Source organism: Rissa tridactyla, chromosome 7, assembly GCF_028500815.1.
Source record: "Rissa tridactyla isolate bRisTri1 chromosome 7, bRisTri1.patW.cur.20221130, whole genome shotgun sequence".
Lineage (NCBI taxonomy): Eukaryota > Metazoa > Chordata > Aves > Charadriiformes > Laridae > Rissa > Rissa tridactyla.
Window position 1 is genome coordinate 2,784,506 of NC_071472.1, and position 17,033 is coordinate 2,801,538.

The following is a 17,033-nucleotide window of genomic DNA, read 5'->3' on the forward strand; positions in this document are numbered from 1 at the left end:
GACTGCGGAAAACACGCAGCACTTGCTGCTGCAGGGAAAATGCATTTCACCAAATTAGTTCAGACACCCTTGAGTGTTGTTGATAGTGATTAACAATTAACCTTCTTCCAAGCAGACTTAGAAGTTGATTAACTACTGCATCCTTCATACAGAAAGGAAGCAATTCAGCTAAAGAAACATGAAAAAACAAGAGTTTAAGATGGTCCCAGAAGAAAATAACCCGTTTAAAGGAGCACAGTTACTGTAAGAGTTCTGAAGGGATTTCCCCTTATCTTCTTCTTCAAAGAATACGTACTATATTCACAATATAAACCAATGTGGTTTACGTGTATATACGTTACAAGCATTTTCCTGCAGTAGTAAAACGAGTAAACCTGAAACTTTCAAAGTGATTTTATTGCTCATTTTATAGATTTTCCTAGCCCTTTGATGCGCTGCCATTCCAGAAGGCAATCCCAGCTTCATACCTTTGTTGCTACTGCGCACGTCAACCGCACCCATTTCCAGGTTGTCTGTGGGAACAGTATGCACTGGGAATTAGCCAGGCATCTCCCGGCAGTAATCCTCACAGCAGAATGCCAAATCCCACGGGGTGCCACAGAGACTTTCTTCAGCACGTGCACTTTAGCACGAAGCCCGCTATGGAGAGAAACAAAATATAACATGAATAAGACACAGAGACAGAAGCCACCAAGGAAACGGTATCCTAGAAAATCCAGGCTCACCAATGGCCACTTTTTAAGCGTTCTGAAATAAAGACCAGGTGGCTTTATCGCCTATTAATAAATAAATAAATACAGCTTAAGCCAGGCTGTATCTTAAGTGCCAAAAGAGCTAAACATCCTCCTTCTCTCACATGTAAATTCTCTGCAGGTGTACGCCTCTAATTTCCAGTGGGTCAGATTCCAGTGGACAACTTTAAAAATAAAGACAGTCATACTTTTATACCCATCACATAGTATGTTATTTCTAGATAGAGTAGGACCAGTTGGACTGGGAGCTGTTCCATAATCCCTGCATGCAAAACATTCCCTCCCACGCGGGAAGCTCGTCTTTCACCGATGCCTACATCCTACTCCAACCACAGTGCTGACGTTAAAATTCCCAATCCATAACACTGCTAACAGTAGGTACGGAGCCACGAGCCGCTCCACGGAAGAAATGCTGTTCATTGCAGGCAAGGGAGCAGCGGTGCTGAGGCTGACCAAAGAAATGTAAATCTTATCCACAGTCCCAACCAAAGTATCCGGCATGGCAAAGCACAAGAAGAGCTCAAAAGCGCTATAATCAAGCAGACAGGTGAAAATGAAAGAACATAGAATCACAGAATGGTTTGTGTTGGAAGGGACCTTAAAGACCATCCAGTGCCACCCCCTGCCCTGGGCAGGGACACCTCCCACCAGCCCAGGTTGCTCCAAGCCCCGGCCAACCTGGCCTTGAACCCCTCCAGGGATGGGGCAGCCACAGCTTCTCTGGGCAACCTGGGCCAGGGGCTCACCGCCCTCACAGCAAACAATTTCTTCCTTGTATCTAGTCTAAATCTGGGTACTCGCCACACTCCACACAATTCCTATTACTGCCATTGTTTTGGGGATAAATCGAATCCTGAAGATGCTCCTAACAAAATCCTTTATTTAAATGCCTGGTTACAAATGGAAATACATTAAGAACTATGCTCCACAAGAGATGACCTAGAAACTTACCTGCAAAGATTATTATTTTTCAGATTTGTTCTGCAGAACAGCTCTGCAGCAGGCTAAAGTCTGGTGGAGGACACCCACTCATCTGCCTAGCTAATTTGACTGAATGCTATTAATGCATTTCTTAACAATTTTTATACTATATTGCTAAAAAAAATTTATAGAATTTTTTAATATGTGGGGACACACACACACGTATACACACTGCGATTTCTCTGGTAAAATAACTAGTACTAAAACATGATGACCCTGGTGGCGTACCCCAAATGCTCCAGCTCAAATACCAGTTTTACCTGGTACACAGTGAAAACTGAAGATTTATGCTAATAGGTAGGACAACGCCCAGATTAAGGTAGCACTTGAAATAAATTCTCTTTGCTTTTCCGTGATAACTAAGAAAAAGGAACAGCAGTTCAAGAGATGCACTGTGGCTGCTTTTAGCTCTGTTGACTTAAAACTGCATATATACTGCCAAGTTTCAAGTTTCATATCGTGCATATGTCCAGACATGTGATTGAGCACATTATCGGAGCCGTCAACCACTGGAGCCTCTTCTGTGGATGCACTGCAGGAAACCAGTGTCGTGTAGTATTACGGGAGGCCAGTTATTACCTTTCCAGCTACAACGGATTATTCCGAGAAACAGTCGCTTAATAAACCGGTAAGATTCCTCACAGCACAGAAAGCTCCTCTCAAAGCCAAAGACAACAGAAAAAAATAAAGCACAAATAAAAGTAATTTAAATGTGAATTGTATCATCAATCCTTTACACCTTAGTACTCACAGCAAGACAGCCCATGATCTTATCTATGGGTGGTTAACCACAGGCAGGGTTGTAAACATGGATTTAACTAGTTAAGAGCGTATTCTGACAATTCAGAGCAGATCTCAATTCCCTTTATTTTGGCAACTAAGTACACAAGCAGAGATTTCTTTTGCAATTACACATTGTTCTTAAAATAGTTCACTACATAATTACTTCACTATGGTGGTCAAGCTACACTGACAACTCACAAAGCCACATATAGAAGTGGCTTTGTGATAAATCTTTAATAAACATGCACCTTCCACCTCCCAACATCTGGATACTACCAGAGAAAAAATTGTTTTATATCCACACAGAATAAATGAAACCCTCTGTGAGAAGAGCAATACAAACAGGACATTCTCACCATCACAGAAGCAAGGCTGCATTCTTGGCAACATTAAAGAAGATGGAAATATGTTTTTAAAACCCTGAAACCCTAGAAATAACTAGAGGCTTAACTCATCTATCCTTTAAAAGATCAAAGGTCTTCAAGCGTACACAGGATTCCACAGTTAAACATACTCAGCTAGGTTACTACCACAATTAATAAAATTAGAAAAAAGCAATTTGGAAACATTATGCCAGTACGACAAGTGTATCGGCACTATTTATTTTCTTGAGTACACATCCAGGGGAAGCCCGCAATATCCTGGATTCTTACTCTGAACAAGCCTTTGTAGTCCCCTCTGGCCACCAGCCAGAGGAACCACCATGTTCTCATGGTTGTCCGTCAATTTGAACTAGAGGCACTAAGTGCCCCGTTCCATGGTTTATAACAGCCATGCTACTATTTCCCTGATAAGCCACTGAAACGGCCCCAGAGTGCATCCTTCCCAAGACCTCCGGGCCCTGAGGTCAACCCTCAAAACCATTTTCACTCCCCCATTTCTGAATGCTCAAGTCAGAGCTGTCCCTAGAAATAATGCAAGGCTGCCCAAGGCAAGAAAGGAGAGGAGATACTTCCTTCTCATTCTGCGCTGACTAAAAATTATCCTACGTGCATATCTGTGACTGTCAAGAGTGTACACAATGCATTCGCTCAGCCTGCAAAATCCCAGGATCCATCTCTAATTGTACTTACTCTAGCATGACAGCGGGATACAAAGAAAGTTCATAAATAAATTCATGTGCCCAATGACATTTTCCGGCATTTGGACGCCACAGGACATTTTTCCAAGACAGATCAACCCTTAAAAACAACTAAAAGTGGCCCTGTTACTTTTTGATTCCCTGTACCTACTATCGTTATATTTCTGTGTTGATTTTTCAAAAGATCTGACTTCAAAAGCTGACATCTATTTAAAAACCTGACCCATACTGTAGCTCTTCAAGCATTTTCTACTGAATTACGGCATCAGAAGACTTGCTGTTTGCCCTGTGCATTTTTTAAAAGAACTGAAAACACAGCCTCTTTCAAGCCAAAGGTAGTTTTGTCATCCAGCTTTTTGGGAGGCAGCGTTCCACCCTACAGCTGCAATGACTAAAGGCTTTAAAGGTCTTATTTTGCGAGGAAGGGATGGAAGCTAGTGGTTTGACAATTCAAGAGCAGCTGGAACACAAAACATGCAAGAGGTTCAAGGTATCAGCTGTTGCTGTGTGTCTAACACTCCAGAAAGCACTAGTCACTTCTAAAACTTGCTTCATTGAAAATGCAAAAGAGAAGTGAAATGTCCCCGAAAGCCACTCCCCTTCTGAAAGTTAAGCGATGAAATGCTATAGATTAGTCCCACTGTCTCACCAAGAGGGAGAAAGTTGGTTACTTTCATTACTTTTCTTCTCCCAGGTGGGTCACACCAACGGCAAGCCAACTCGACAGCGGGTAAGGTTGGAAAAGCGATGCAGAATGGTGCAAGGCTCTCACACGAAGCTTTGCCTGCCTTACACAACTAATAACGCAGTCTTTGGATCTGTACGCTGCCAAGTCATTAGGTACCCACAGCAACACGAGGTTTAGGTTCTGTAGTCCCTCTCTCAGTTCTGCCCTCTTCCTCCTGTAACCCCGTGGCTGATTGACCCCAGACAGCTGAGGTTTGCTCTCTCCCTGCCTCAGTGGGATGGGGAAGAGAATTGGATTGGAAGAGAAAAAGTGAGAAAAACCTCATTGGTCAAGTTAAAGGAAGTTTAATAAGTGATGCAGAGGCGATCACTCACCCTTCCCACCAGCAGACCAATGCCCAGGCGCTCCCTGGGCAACATCTACCTTGAAGAGATGACGCCCATCCAGTTTTTATTGCTGAACGTGACATTATATGGTGTGGAAAGTCCCTTTGGCCAGTTGGGGTCAGCTGTCCCAGCTGTGTGCCCTCCCGGCTCCCGACCCACCACCAGCCAGAGCGAGAAAGAGAGAAGTCCTGTGATGCTGTACAAGCACTGCTCAGAAACAGCCAAAACATGGGTGTGTTATCAACAATGTTTTAGACCCAAATATAAAACTCAGCACCATATGGGCTGCTACAAAGAAAATTAATTCAATCCCAACCAGACCCGTGAGCAAGCTCCTGTAGGACTGTCAGCACATAAACGATTCCTTCCAAAAACTACTCAAACCCGACCACCTGATCACCAAATCGCAGAATGGCTGAGGTTGGCAGGGACCTCTGGAAGTCATCCTGTCCAACCCCACTGCTCAAGCAGGGCCACCTGGAGCTGCTTGTCCAGGACCATGTCTAGATGGTTTTTGAATCTGGCTAAGGAGGAGAGAGACCCCACAACCTCCCTGGGAAACTGTGCCAGTGCTCCATCGATGCAGAAATACAAATACTGATGCAGACAAAAAAATCTGGGTAGTTGCGTATCTTACACAACACAGAAAAAATGCATTGCATTAAAACACTTGATGTGACTTCTGTTACACTCTGTATCTTTTGGCGTAAATAATGAAAGGTAAGAAACCTCTCTTTATCCAAAATCCATAATTAATAACTATCCTCTTTTAAAGCTTGCCCTACTAGGTGGTGGGCTTGCTAAGTTCTAACAGGGAAAAATAAGTCCTGTGGCAATAAAGTACGTCAGCAAATGCCTTTTCTTCCTCTCCTGTTAATTCTTAGTGAAATATTTTTCTATACCTCTGAAATCTGGCTTTGAACTACAGCAAACAGTTCTTTCCCATCAGACAGCGATCTATTTGTCAAATCACTAGGGCGTTGCTAAAGTCAATGTTGGTCAGGAAAGGGAGTAAAGTCTACTTCAGCATTCTCTCAGGACGTTCACAATAGCTGAGGAATTGCTCTAAGGGAACTGAGATTCTGAATCTTGGCAAGCAGGTGGAATGTCTAAATCTTTACATATAAAGAAATTGTGTTTACACAAAACAATCAATCCTACAGTCACAACCAGGCATGATTACAGTTGGCAAGTATCACTGAGGAAGGACACATCGTGGTGAAATGCATAGAAGCAGACCCACAATAAAAAAATGAACAACAACCAACCACCCACCCCTCAAAGTGTTCAAGGCCAGGTTGGACGGGGCTTTGTGCAACCTGGTCTAGTGGGAGGTGTCCCTGCCCAGGGCGGGGGGAGGGGAACTAGATGATCTTTAAAGTCCCTTCCAACTATAACCATTCTATGATTCTAGGATCATCCATCTTCAGCATTCACACCATTCCCGACCCCAGCCAAGCACCAAGCACCGTGATCATTGACACCACTGCCCTGTGGCACCCATGAGCTACAAGTGTGCAGGTGACGTAAGGTGAATTCACTGGTGACTCTGAGCGGGTATCTCCTACTCAAGCTCATGGTTGTACCTCCAGAAGCTTCCAGTTCAAGACGAATGGCACCATCCAAGATGGCAGCTGCTAGACTGACACAAACTCGTTGTATTTTGATTCTCTGCAAGACAAATCTATAAACAATATTAACTGATATCTTCATTATTTTGAAAACATAATCTGCTTAGTTCCTCAGAACCCAGGAACTACTTGCACTTTCTTATAAATAAATAAGCTATTGCCCAAACTGTGACAAAACAAGAAGGACCATGTAACACGATCATAACTCATTAGCTTGGACATGAGGAAGATAGCTGGGGTAACACAAATGAAATATCTCTATATAAACAGATATTCTGTTTATGAGAAGTATTCCACTCCATCATGTTTCACATTAGATACCCAACAGTGACAAGTCCGTATCAAGATGATGCAGTACTGAGTAGACATATATCACATATCCAGAGAATACGATAGGATAGTAGTCTCAGGAAGTGTTATTAGCTGAAAGTCCTAATATCCAACACTTTCAAAAAGCTCGTTATTCGCAGTATTGATGGAGGAAAAATAGAGGACTGGTGTGAGCCTGAACACCAGATGCCCTGAATTCCAATTTGATTTAGCACAGAATTCATGGTGCCTGGCGGGACTCGAAGCGGGCAATGATAGCCCCTAATCTCTGCCTCTAAAAGAAAAAAAAGAAGCCATGCAGATTTTAGTTAAATTAGCAGGCTGGCTGAAACAAAAACTTCTTACTCTAAGTATCTCCTAGGTATTACAGCCTACAGTTCAAATGACACTCTCAGCCCTCTACATAATTCTCTCAGAAAAGGTGTGAGTCTGTTCTGCACACCAAATCTCTCTTCTCCTATAACTAGTGAGGCAGAAATCCTACCTCACTTGACACATTTTTCTTCTTGTCTAATTATACTGTAATTATTAACCTCATTTTGGTGCTTCACAGAAGAGATATTTTCAAGTCTGTGCAGATTAGCTGTAAATCTGCAGCTCTTCTATACCTCGTTAATATTTTAAACACCTATTTTAAGTTTTTTCCACACTAGATGTAATTTGTGTCAGTGTAAATTCTTTGTAGCCGTAGTCTCATAAATCTGGTAATCTCTCCGAATGCGCGATTCATCGCAAGGAGGGAAAGACGGGAATTTTCTTTCTGAATAGGATTATTTTGAACTTGGATCATTTGAACAATCCAGCTTGCAAAAGAACTGTACGGAATCAACAGAGCCGAGGCAGGTGGGAACCACAAAATAGCTTTAGGAATGCGCCCACACCCTCTCTCCCACAAACCTCACTGGCGTAAGGATGCTGGTAGCAGAGTCTGGTCGCGCTCCTCAGGCTACCAAAAGGTTTAGTACCGAGAAAGTACAGAAACGGTAACTTTACTGGATGTGGGCAGGCTGAAAGGGAAGAAGTAGTGAAACGCTGTAGTCGGCGTTTCCCCTGAGCAGGACTGGTTTTTTGTTGTACACGCTGACACAACTTACTGCTCCTCATTGCCTCCGGTCAGCCGTCTGCCCAGCAGAGTGGCCGGTGCTGTATTTCTGCCTTTTTCCTCTAATATAAATGACGCCAAATAGTCAAGTCTGAAATGTTATAAAGAAAGAGGTAAGCAAGTCCTCCTGAACCCAGCGGTGATGCTTTTCTAAAGCCTCACACTTTATGATCCTTTTCATTTTTTTACCCAATGAACGACTGAGAATTTTCAAATCCTGTTCCACCGTTTAACAAAAACTCCCATAAAACCACAGTACATACCTCAACGAAAAACATTCTGCTTACTTCGATTAGTGTTTTGGTAATAATACACACATATTAAAGCAATAAGTCCCTTGGATTTATTTTGTTACACCAAAATAACTTGATGTGAAACATAATTATTGAGTCAGAGCGTATCGATTTCATGGCATCTGATGAGAGAAAATTCCTTATTAAAAAGCGGAAAAAAATATTAAAAAACCCGGACTAAATTAAATCCAACAGTCATTCATTAAACAAATGATATTATCAGCTGCCCAGTGACAAGTAGTCACTACTGTAGCTTCAGTGAGGTGCTATTAGAAGATCACTATTCAAAGAGTTATTAGCAAGTACTGGCCCAAATACGGGTCATCGCCTGCTAGAAGAGACAGGAGAAGCAAGTTTTCGGTAAGATGACAGGCTGACACGGGAGATGGAGCTACGCAGGGGAGAGCTGAGCATCCTCGGCAGAAGTTCCCAAGGGAGCAGTGACTGTCCAAAAAACCAAACCACCAACAACAAAAAACACAGGAAGGCTCTTTCCTGAAACGGCAAACTCCCAATAATCTTTCCCTTCTGTGCTGCGAATCTTGAATTTTATCAGACTAGATTGATATCGGGCAGTGTTGTAATAATCTCAAAAAAAATTAAAAATTAAGAGGAACAGAATGGAGCCCAAGGCTGAAATCAGCATCCAGAATTAGCTCTGCACAGGGCGATTCCCCAGCCCTTACAGACACGTGGTGTTTTAATAACAGATATCCCAGAGGAGCAGCCGCTGTGCCAGTATCTCTCACCTCTGGCTTGTTCGGACAAACCACTTTCTTGACTTCTGCAGAATCTGTGCTGTAGCTTTTTGTTATAGACTTGAAAATAATTTTTATATGCTCATATAAACATCCTCTAATTTGATTCTACAAACCATATAAGGCACATGAGACACCATTACCTTGAACGAGCACCCCAGAGGTGGAATGTTAGATTGACATGTACCAAAAAGAGACTAAGAAAGGGTCACATCTTCAGGTATACCACATAAAATAAAATTCACTATTTACTCTATAATCCCAGTGCTGCACCAGTGTCAGGAAACCAGTCTGTTCTCTGACAGTCCCAAAGAGAGAAGAACCACTGTAATCTTATTTTTTTTTAATGTTTGACTTGTAGACTTAGTTTTAAAGGATGGATACAGGACGTGCCCTTTGAGCAGACTCAAGTTTTGGAGCAGACACATTACCCTGGGCAGCTGAGATCAAGCATCTGGTAATTTTCTCCCACTCTTGGATGAAACGCCAATGAGAGGATTATCCCACGCAGTCCCGCAACCACGAAAAGCTGGAAACTACAGAAACAACTGTAATGATGAGTCTAAGGAAGACGTTGCATGACTTGAGCCAGGCACAGCAGATGGAGACAGTGGACTTCAAGGAAAAACGATGAGCCCAAGTTCAACAGTGCCGGGACCTGAACACCCACCCGACACTCTGCTGCCACACAGCCATGAGCTAAGGAAAACGTGGCCATAAGAATCACAGAATCATAGAATCTTCATGGTTGGAAAGGACCTTTGAGATCGTCGAGTGCAACACACACAAAACACACACACAATACACACACACAAAAAAACCCCCTACAATCTCTGCCACTAGAGCATGCCCTGAAGTGCCACATCTACACGTTTCTTAAACACCTCTAGGGATGGGGACTCAACCCCCTCCCTGGGCGGCTGTTCCAGTGCCTGACCACTCTTCCAGTAAAGTAATTCTTCCTGATATCTAATCTAAACCTCCCCTGGCGCAGCTTCAGACCATTTCCTGTGGTCCTGTCATTATTCACCTGGGAGAAGAGGCCACCACCCACCTCTCTGCACCCTCCTTTCAGGTAGTTGTACAGGGCAATGAGGTCTCCCCTCAGCCTCCTCTTCTCCAGGCTAAACATGCCCAGCTCCCTCAGCCTCTCCTCACATGCCCTGGTCTCCAGACCCCTCCCCAGCCTGGTCGCTCTCCTCTGGACACGCTCCAGCACCTCAATGTCCCTCTTGTACAGCGGGGCCCAGAACTGGACACAGCACTCGAGGTGAGGCCTCACCAGTGCCCAGTACAGAGGCACCATCACTTCCCTGCTCCTGCTGGCCACGCTATTCCTGGTACAAGCCAGAATGCTGTTGGCCTTCTTGGCCACCTGGGCACACTGCTGGCTCGTGTCAAGCTGGCTCCACCAGCACCCCCAGGTCCTTTTCTGCCGGGCAGCTTTCCAGCCACTCTGCCCCAAGCCTGTAGCGTTGCTTGGGGTTGTTGTGACCGAAATGCAGGACCCGGCACTTGGCCTTATTAAACCTCCTACAGTTGGCCTTGGCCCATCGAAACTCTAGCCAGAACGGATTTTCTTAGTTACCGACTGAAAGAAGATAACGTCAACACTTCAAGCTCACATCTAGCAACTGCTCCTTACATAGGCACGAAAACTCTTCATATCTGGCCTTAAATGAAGTTTAAGGGAAAACCAGTACCTGTAAACAAGGTTTTAAGCACTGAGAGGATACACATAACGCTTGTGTTAGCAAGCTCAGTGACACAAGGTACATATGCCTGTATTTCCCTCTATTTCATAAGCTTTTAGTTCCATTTCTCTGTATTAAGTTGAGCTCTGAATTAGTGTAATTTGCCGCAACAGGTTTATTCACATCAAGACAAAGCCGGGGCAGCATTTTTCAAAAAAAGGATTAGATGACTGTAACTACTACCATCTGCACTTATGCGTGTTTAGACTCTGAGAAGGGTAATCACCACACTTCAGGGCATGATCCGCAGGGGTCAGACAGATAATCTTACGCCCATCTTTCTGTTTTTGACATTGCCCAATTGGGTAGGTGCATAATAGAGGATATTAGTCTTCCCTCGAGCGTTAGTTATTCATCACTGCCAGAGGCAGCTTTACAGACCTAAGATGATGAGCCAGTCTAGGATGGCAACCGGTTCTCCCAAACTGCGAAACGCACTCCGCAGTCCAGGGCTCGAACGCGACATGGTATTTCAGGTACAAATAAGAGATTATCTACGCGTACGCCACAAGATTTCATGGAGCAATTCTGGAAAGGATTATTATTATTATACCAAGGGCCTCCAGACCACCAAAGACAGCGATTGTTTTATGGAGGGCTTTCTGTTTGTTAAATTTCCATTTAAATAACAGGCAGAAATTACAGTATCTTGCATTTAAACTTAGGGCAAATATATATAGATACAAATCAAGTATTACTCCTGCAACTGGTGTTAGTTTTCAATCTATATAACCCAAGATAGGCCTCAGGATTTCAGTCTTAGCTTCTCTATCATTTGGAAATACCAGTGTAATCTTCCGAGGCTACACAGGAGGCTGGACCCATTTCTTTATAGAGACACAACAAGGCCACTTTGACTGAGGTAGGAAAGAAAACGGTTCTCACAGACACACTGATTTATGAGCAAAACAAATAAAGAGTGTGAACACAACTGTATTTCAAAATTTTGAGTAAGCAGTAAGTTCAACCTATTGATACCTCTGATTTTTCACCTATTTATTGCAAGCATCTCCTCTCGTTTTGCTTGTCAGCACGTACTCCTATTTTTAAAAAATGAAGGATAAAGACTTCTTTCCACAAAGCTACTAGCCAGCAGACAGATCCTGCAGGACGGAGTGGACCATCCTCGGGCTTGAGAGCTGCCCGTGGAAACACCCCCTGGCCCTGGCCACCCCTCCCTCCACCTCTCCCCAGCTCAGACGGTCACCTCCGGGATAATGACCTGACTGCTCTGTAAGTCATTACGGTTCAAACGAGCTGGGTTAGCTTAAACACTTAAATTACAGTTCTCGGCCAAGCCAGCACATTTAGACTGCGAGGGCGTAGGGAATGTTTACAAAACGCAGCCCTGTCCTTAGATCTGAGACTCCACAATTCTCCAGCAAGAGCACGGGGGGCAGGGATGGGGTTCAACCAGCAGAGAACGTGTCGCATGTATAAGCTTCAAAATAACTTTTGTGACTTCTAGTGAGGTCCCACTCCACAGCAAAGTGACTTTACGTGACTCACTCATTAATAAATGGCACCGCTACAGTACAATGTGGGTTTTTTCATTTCAATGAGCATTTCAAATAAGGAGGTAATTTTTTCTCACCACACTTTAGACAGATGGTATTTGTTATCAAACCATCTTATGGACTGTGGGGAAAAAAAAAACAAAACAGAAAGGGAAACAGAGTTCAGAATTTTTTTTAAATGCTCTGATAATCTAGTTTAAAGATGGACTACCTGACACTGAAAATAACTTTTTCTAGACATGCTACAGGGTTTACAGAAACTTTCAAGTGGAAACCTTCATCCCAGACTTCCCCATTGCTGACACTTCACCTACGGCCATCTCTAATAGGAGCAAATTCCGCCTTCCATAGGCACTGGTTAGACTGGAACATGGGGAAGCTCCATGTGCTTGCATTTCTTGGGGTGAAACCGGCACCCTTAATAATGCTACCCCTGCAGGGCTGTTTGCACTGAGAATTATTTACAAGCCGATCAATTTTCACAGCAATTGATAGAAATAGAAAAGTCATCATTATTCCCAATAATGAGACAATCGATAGGCAGAAAGAAGATAAATTACCTGTCTAGAACCATTCAGCAAGTCACAGAATCATAGAATGGTTTGGGTTGGAAGGGATCTTTAAAGCCCATCTAGTCCAACCCCCCTGCCATGGGCAGGGACATCTTCAACCAGATCAACAAAGGCTCTTTCAGCTCACCCTAAAGGAATCCCCTGGTGCCGGGCTTCTTGGTGGGCAGAACGTAGCTAAAGCCTAGATCCGTTAACCAAAACACTTTCTGATCCTTTACTGCCCCATTTCCAGATCCGTAAAGTGATATAACAATGGGTTTTTTAAGTTTATTTCAAGCAGGTTTCACACAACAGTTTAGATTTTTTTAAAGATCAAAGCAACATCTAGACAAAAACCACCAAAAGAACGCCATTTTACCCTAATTTGGTTCCTCGCCAAAGCCTGCAGTTCAAACCCGGTACATCAAAAAGCCCAAAGCTTCAGGCAAGAAACAAGAAATCCCAATCCAGCTTTGCTGCCGTAGCTCGAGTGGTGCCGTTTCAATGATCGTAGCTCGTGCCTCGTGTTCTGGCTCCTCACGGGCGCCAGGTTCTGAGTGAGAAAAACAGCAAATGCAACAGTTCATTTCAGCATTTGGCATCGCAATAACCAGCCCGCTACTCAGATCTCTGCCGAAAGCATGGGCAAAGTCTAGAAGATGAAGCCTCTTCTTTAGACTAAAAGATTCTCACAGCAATTAATGGAAAAATAACTGCCAACAACAGACGCATCATACAATACAACTCAGTCCTTAAAGGAAAGCTGCAATCTGAAATTCCTTCTGAAGCTTATTGGCGCGGCACTATCGTACGTACCTTTTCACCGCTTCTGAACTGCTGGCCATGCCCCTCATCCAGAAGTCCTTTGAGTCACACACACGAATAACGGAAGCATTCCTTTCCTTTGAATCTACACAATCCAGCTAATGGATATGAAGGAAGGAAAGAAAATACCGAGGAATTTAGACTTAAAACAAAAAAAAGGGGGGGGAATTTTCTCAAGTATCAGAATTTATTTGGAGAGGGAGGGCTTTTGTTCTAAGGAACCCCTCAAAGTAGTACGGTAGAGGGGAGGTGAGCGGGTGTTTCTGGTGCAGCTTAGGGCCCATTTGGACTGGGAAATGACAGCCCTGGAAGATTCCTCACCCTTCAACGACCTTGCCCTCCTTGAGAGACATTAAGCACCCTGAGTATACTTAGTATGCTCTTTCCCTCACCTCTGCTGCCGAGTGCCTTACCTGCTGCCTGCACTGGAAGAGTCTGTCTGGTCTTGGTGACTTCTGGTTCACAACCTAAGTTCACAACTCCTGATTTCGGGCAGGGCTCTCCTACATAATTGACACAACTTGTGTCAACAGTGTAAAAGGAAACATCCCCTATCTCTTCACCCACAACTGAAGCTTGGGCAAATGGAAAACAGGGCAGGAAGAGATCATAATAAATTGACTGCGTGGCATGAGTCAACCCACGAGTTAGCAAGGTACAGGTGTCTCTTCTACAGAGTTCCCAAGGCTGCAGGAAAAGGCGCCCGTTCTTGTAACACAGCTTCTTTCCCCCGCAGCACTTTGCACTTTGGCAAATTGCACGCCTCCCTGACAGAGAGACCATATCTACCCTCACCTTGGCTACGCTCTCCCTCATCTCTTTCTGCCAGATAAAGCATCCAGCACCTGGTGCCAGCCAGAGGATGGAATTCATGAGAAGTGTTTCGAGGATCAACGCGCGGGATCCATCCTATATAAGCTGATTACAGGATTTACCAGACTCCTGACTCCTAACGTCACGCAGCCAGAATGCCACATGTCAAGCTGGCTTGAGGAGAGACGGCTCTGACAAAACCAGGCTAAGGCAAAAGGCCCTAAGATTATCTTGCTCTGGAAGGGATGTCACTGAGAGGATGAGACTGGCTATGAACAGAGTGCTGCAATTATCACGCTGGGAAATGCTAATTGACTTACAGCAAGTAACGCATGACGAGAAGAGGGAAAGACTCTCATCAGCAACACTGGTAGCGCAGTTAATTGTGGATTGACTAGAAGAGCAAAAGTATTACCACGTAAAGATTGATGAATCACCAAGCCGTGTACCAAACAGGACAACTCCCTTCATCCATGCTATAAAACATCCATCTGCAATTACCTCTGGAATTCACCTGCAGGACTGCGCTGCTGCGCACAGCCTGGGCACCCACTGGCACGAGGGATGCGAGGCTGTCGCACCATCACGAGGACAAACTCTTTCACCTTTTAATTCTCTTTCTCCGAGCTGGTGTACGTGTTCTCAAATGCAAGGGATGACCATATTCTTTGGCACTGTAAACGTTTAAATTTGTGCCCTTTTCTGAAAAACTCACCTGAGGAGAGGCAGAACGGGGTGCCACAACCAGGAGGTTCATAGTTACAGAGGAAGCTTGAAAAGTTTATACTTAGAGGTTCAAAACCAACCTGAGAAAGAGCAATCTCAGCATTTAATATTTTATTATTTTAAGCAAAAACATGTTTATTGAGGGAGGGAAACTTGACTCACTATCTGAGCATCTGGGATTACCAGTACTGTATTTATGAAAGAGGCTGCAGTACACGGCTCTCTGCAATTGCTCTGATCTCTGCATCTGCGGTTCCCGGCTCTGCCCGCGTTACCCTCTGACAGACGGGAAATCATACGAACCTATTTTCCTGAGATTGCCCTTAGGAATCAACCAGCTGAGTCTTGCAAACCAGCTCTATCTGCGCGAACGGCGTGCACTCATCAACCCCGGGACTGTTCTCATTAACCCTATTACCAGAGCACCCATCGGCCCGGCACAGAACCAAGCCCTCGGCGCCCTCCACACCACAAAGACACGGCCGGTTGTTATTCCAAGGAGTTTACGGCCTAATTAAACACAAGAATGTGCATCTGTGTATAGGAAATAGGCACGGGAAGCCCGCGTCCATTCGCAGGAGAAACGCCGTGCCAAGGGCAGCACTTCGGCACCTGCCTGCCCACTCCCACAGCGGGTGGCGTGTAGTTTTTATTTACTTGTATTATTTATTTGTATTATTTACTTATATTATTTACTTACTGGTATCTGCTTCATTACGCACGTATTTTAATGTTTTGTTATTTTTTAGGGCAAAGCCTAATGCGCTTACTTTCAAAAAAGAGTGAAAAGTTTGCCAACGCACCTGTGAAAAATGAGGAGCTTTTTTTTTTTTTTTTTTTTTTTATTTTTTACAGCTGTATATAACCATCAGGTGCAATGCTGTAATAACTGCGATTTTACCACACACCTCTAAAGCCCGGCCTGGGTCTGGGACCGGCAGCGCTCGAGGCTGAACACCCCGGTTCTCCTCACAGCCTGGCTCCTTCCCGAGTCCCGCCATCTCCCTCCAGCCCCACCATCTCCCCCCGGCCCCGCCGCTCCCTCTCCCTCACCCGGCGGCAGATTTGGGATTTGGGATCCATCTCCGGCTCCCGGTTAACGGCGGGGCTCCCTGGGGCTCCCCGCCGGCCCTTCCCGCCTCTCACCCCGCGGCGCGCTGAGGGGAGGCGATGGCGGCGCCGGGCCCCGCTCCGCGGCGGGGGGGACTCACCCTCTCTGCCAGCGCTCCCCGGGGGCTCGGCGCGAGGCGGCGGATCCGGGACAGCGGCGGCCGTGGCTCGGCGGGAGGCGGGCGGTGCGGGCTGCCGGGCGGAGGTGGGGCCGGGGCGGGGAGCGAGCGGCTCGGACACCCCCGCACCCGCCCCCCGGGCGGCGCCGCCGAGCCCCGCCGGGCGGGCGGACGGGCTTCAGCCGGGGGCGGCCCCGGCGCCTGAGGGGAGCGCGGGCGGCCCGGCCGGCGCGGAGGGGCTGCGGGGCCCGGAGGGGCAGCGGGAGGGCTCTCAATCACGGAATGGTTCGTGTTGGAAGGGACCTTGAAGACCATCCAGTGCCACCCCCTGCCCTAGGCAGGGACACCTCCCACCAGCCCAGGTTGCTCCAAGCCCCGTCCAACCTGGCCTTGAACCCCTCCAGGGATGGGGCAGCCACAGCTTCTCTGGGCAACCTGGGCCAGGAGCTCACCGCCCTCACAGCAAACAATTTCTGCCTCACATCTCATCTCAATCTCCCCTCTTGCAGTATAAAACCCTTCCCCCTCGTCCCATGGCTCCCCTCCCTGCTCCAGAGTCCCTCCCCAGCTTTCCTGGAGCCCCTTGAGGGCCTGGAAGGGGCTGGAAGGTCTCCCCGGAGCCTTCTCTTCTCCAGGCTGAACCCCCCCCGCTCTCTCAGCCTGTCCCCACAGCAGAGGGGCTCCAGCCCTCCCAGCATCTCCGGGGCCTCCTCTGGCCCCGCTCCAACAGGTCCATGAATCACTTCCACAGAGCTGAAGGTGTTGGGCACCTGCACTGAGGGGACTGCAAATGTCAAAGCCCTGTTTTCAAGCAAATGTGAAGGAAGTCTGAC

The 17,033-nt window shown here is 45.9% G+C and overlaps 1 protein-coding gene across 1 annotated transcript in view; it reads right to left on the bottom strand.

The window, feature by feature from the left end:
• Window positions 1-603, bottom strand: part of LYPD6B (LY6/PLAUR domain containing 6B) — a 39,917-nt gene extending 39,314 nt beyond the window's left edge. Inside the window, exon 1 of the mRNA XM_054209254.1 lies at window positions 468-603. The gene's annotated coding sequence lies outside the window, so the exon portion shown is untranslated. The remainder of the gene's footprint in view (window positions 1-467) is intronic.
• Window positions 604-17,033: the final 16,430 nt, after the last annotated feature.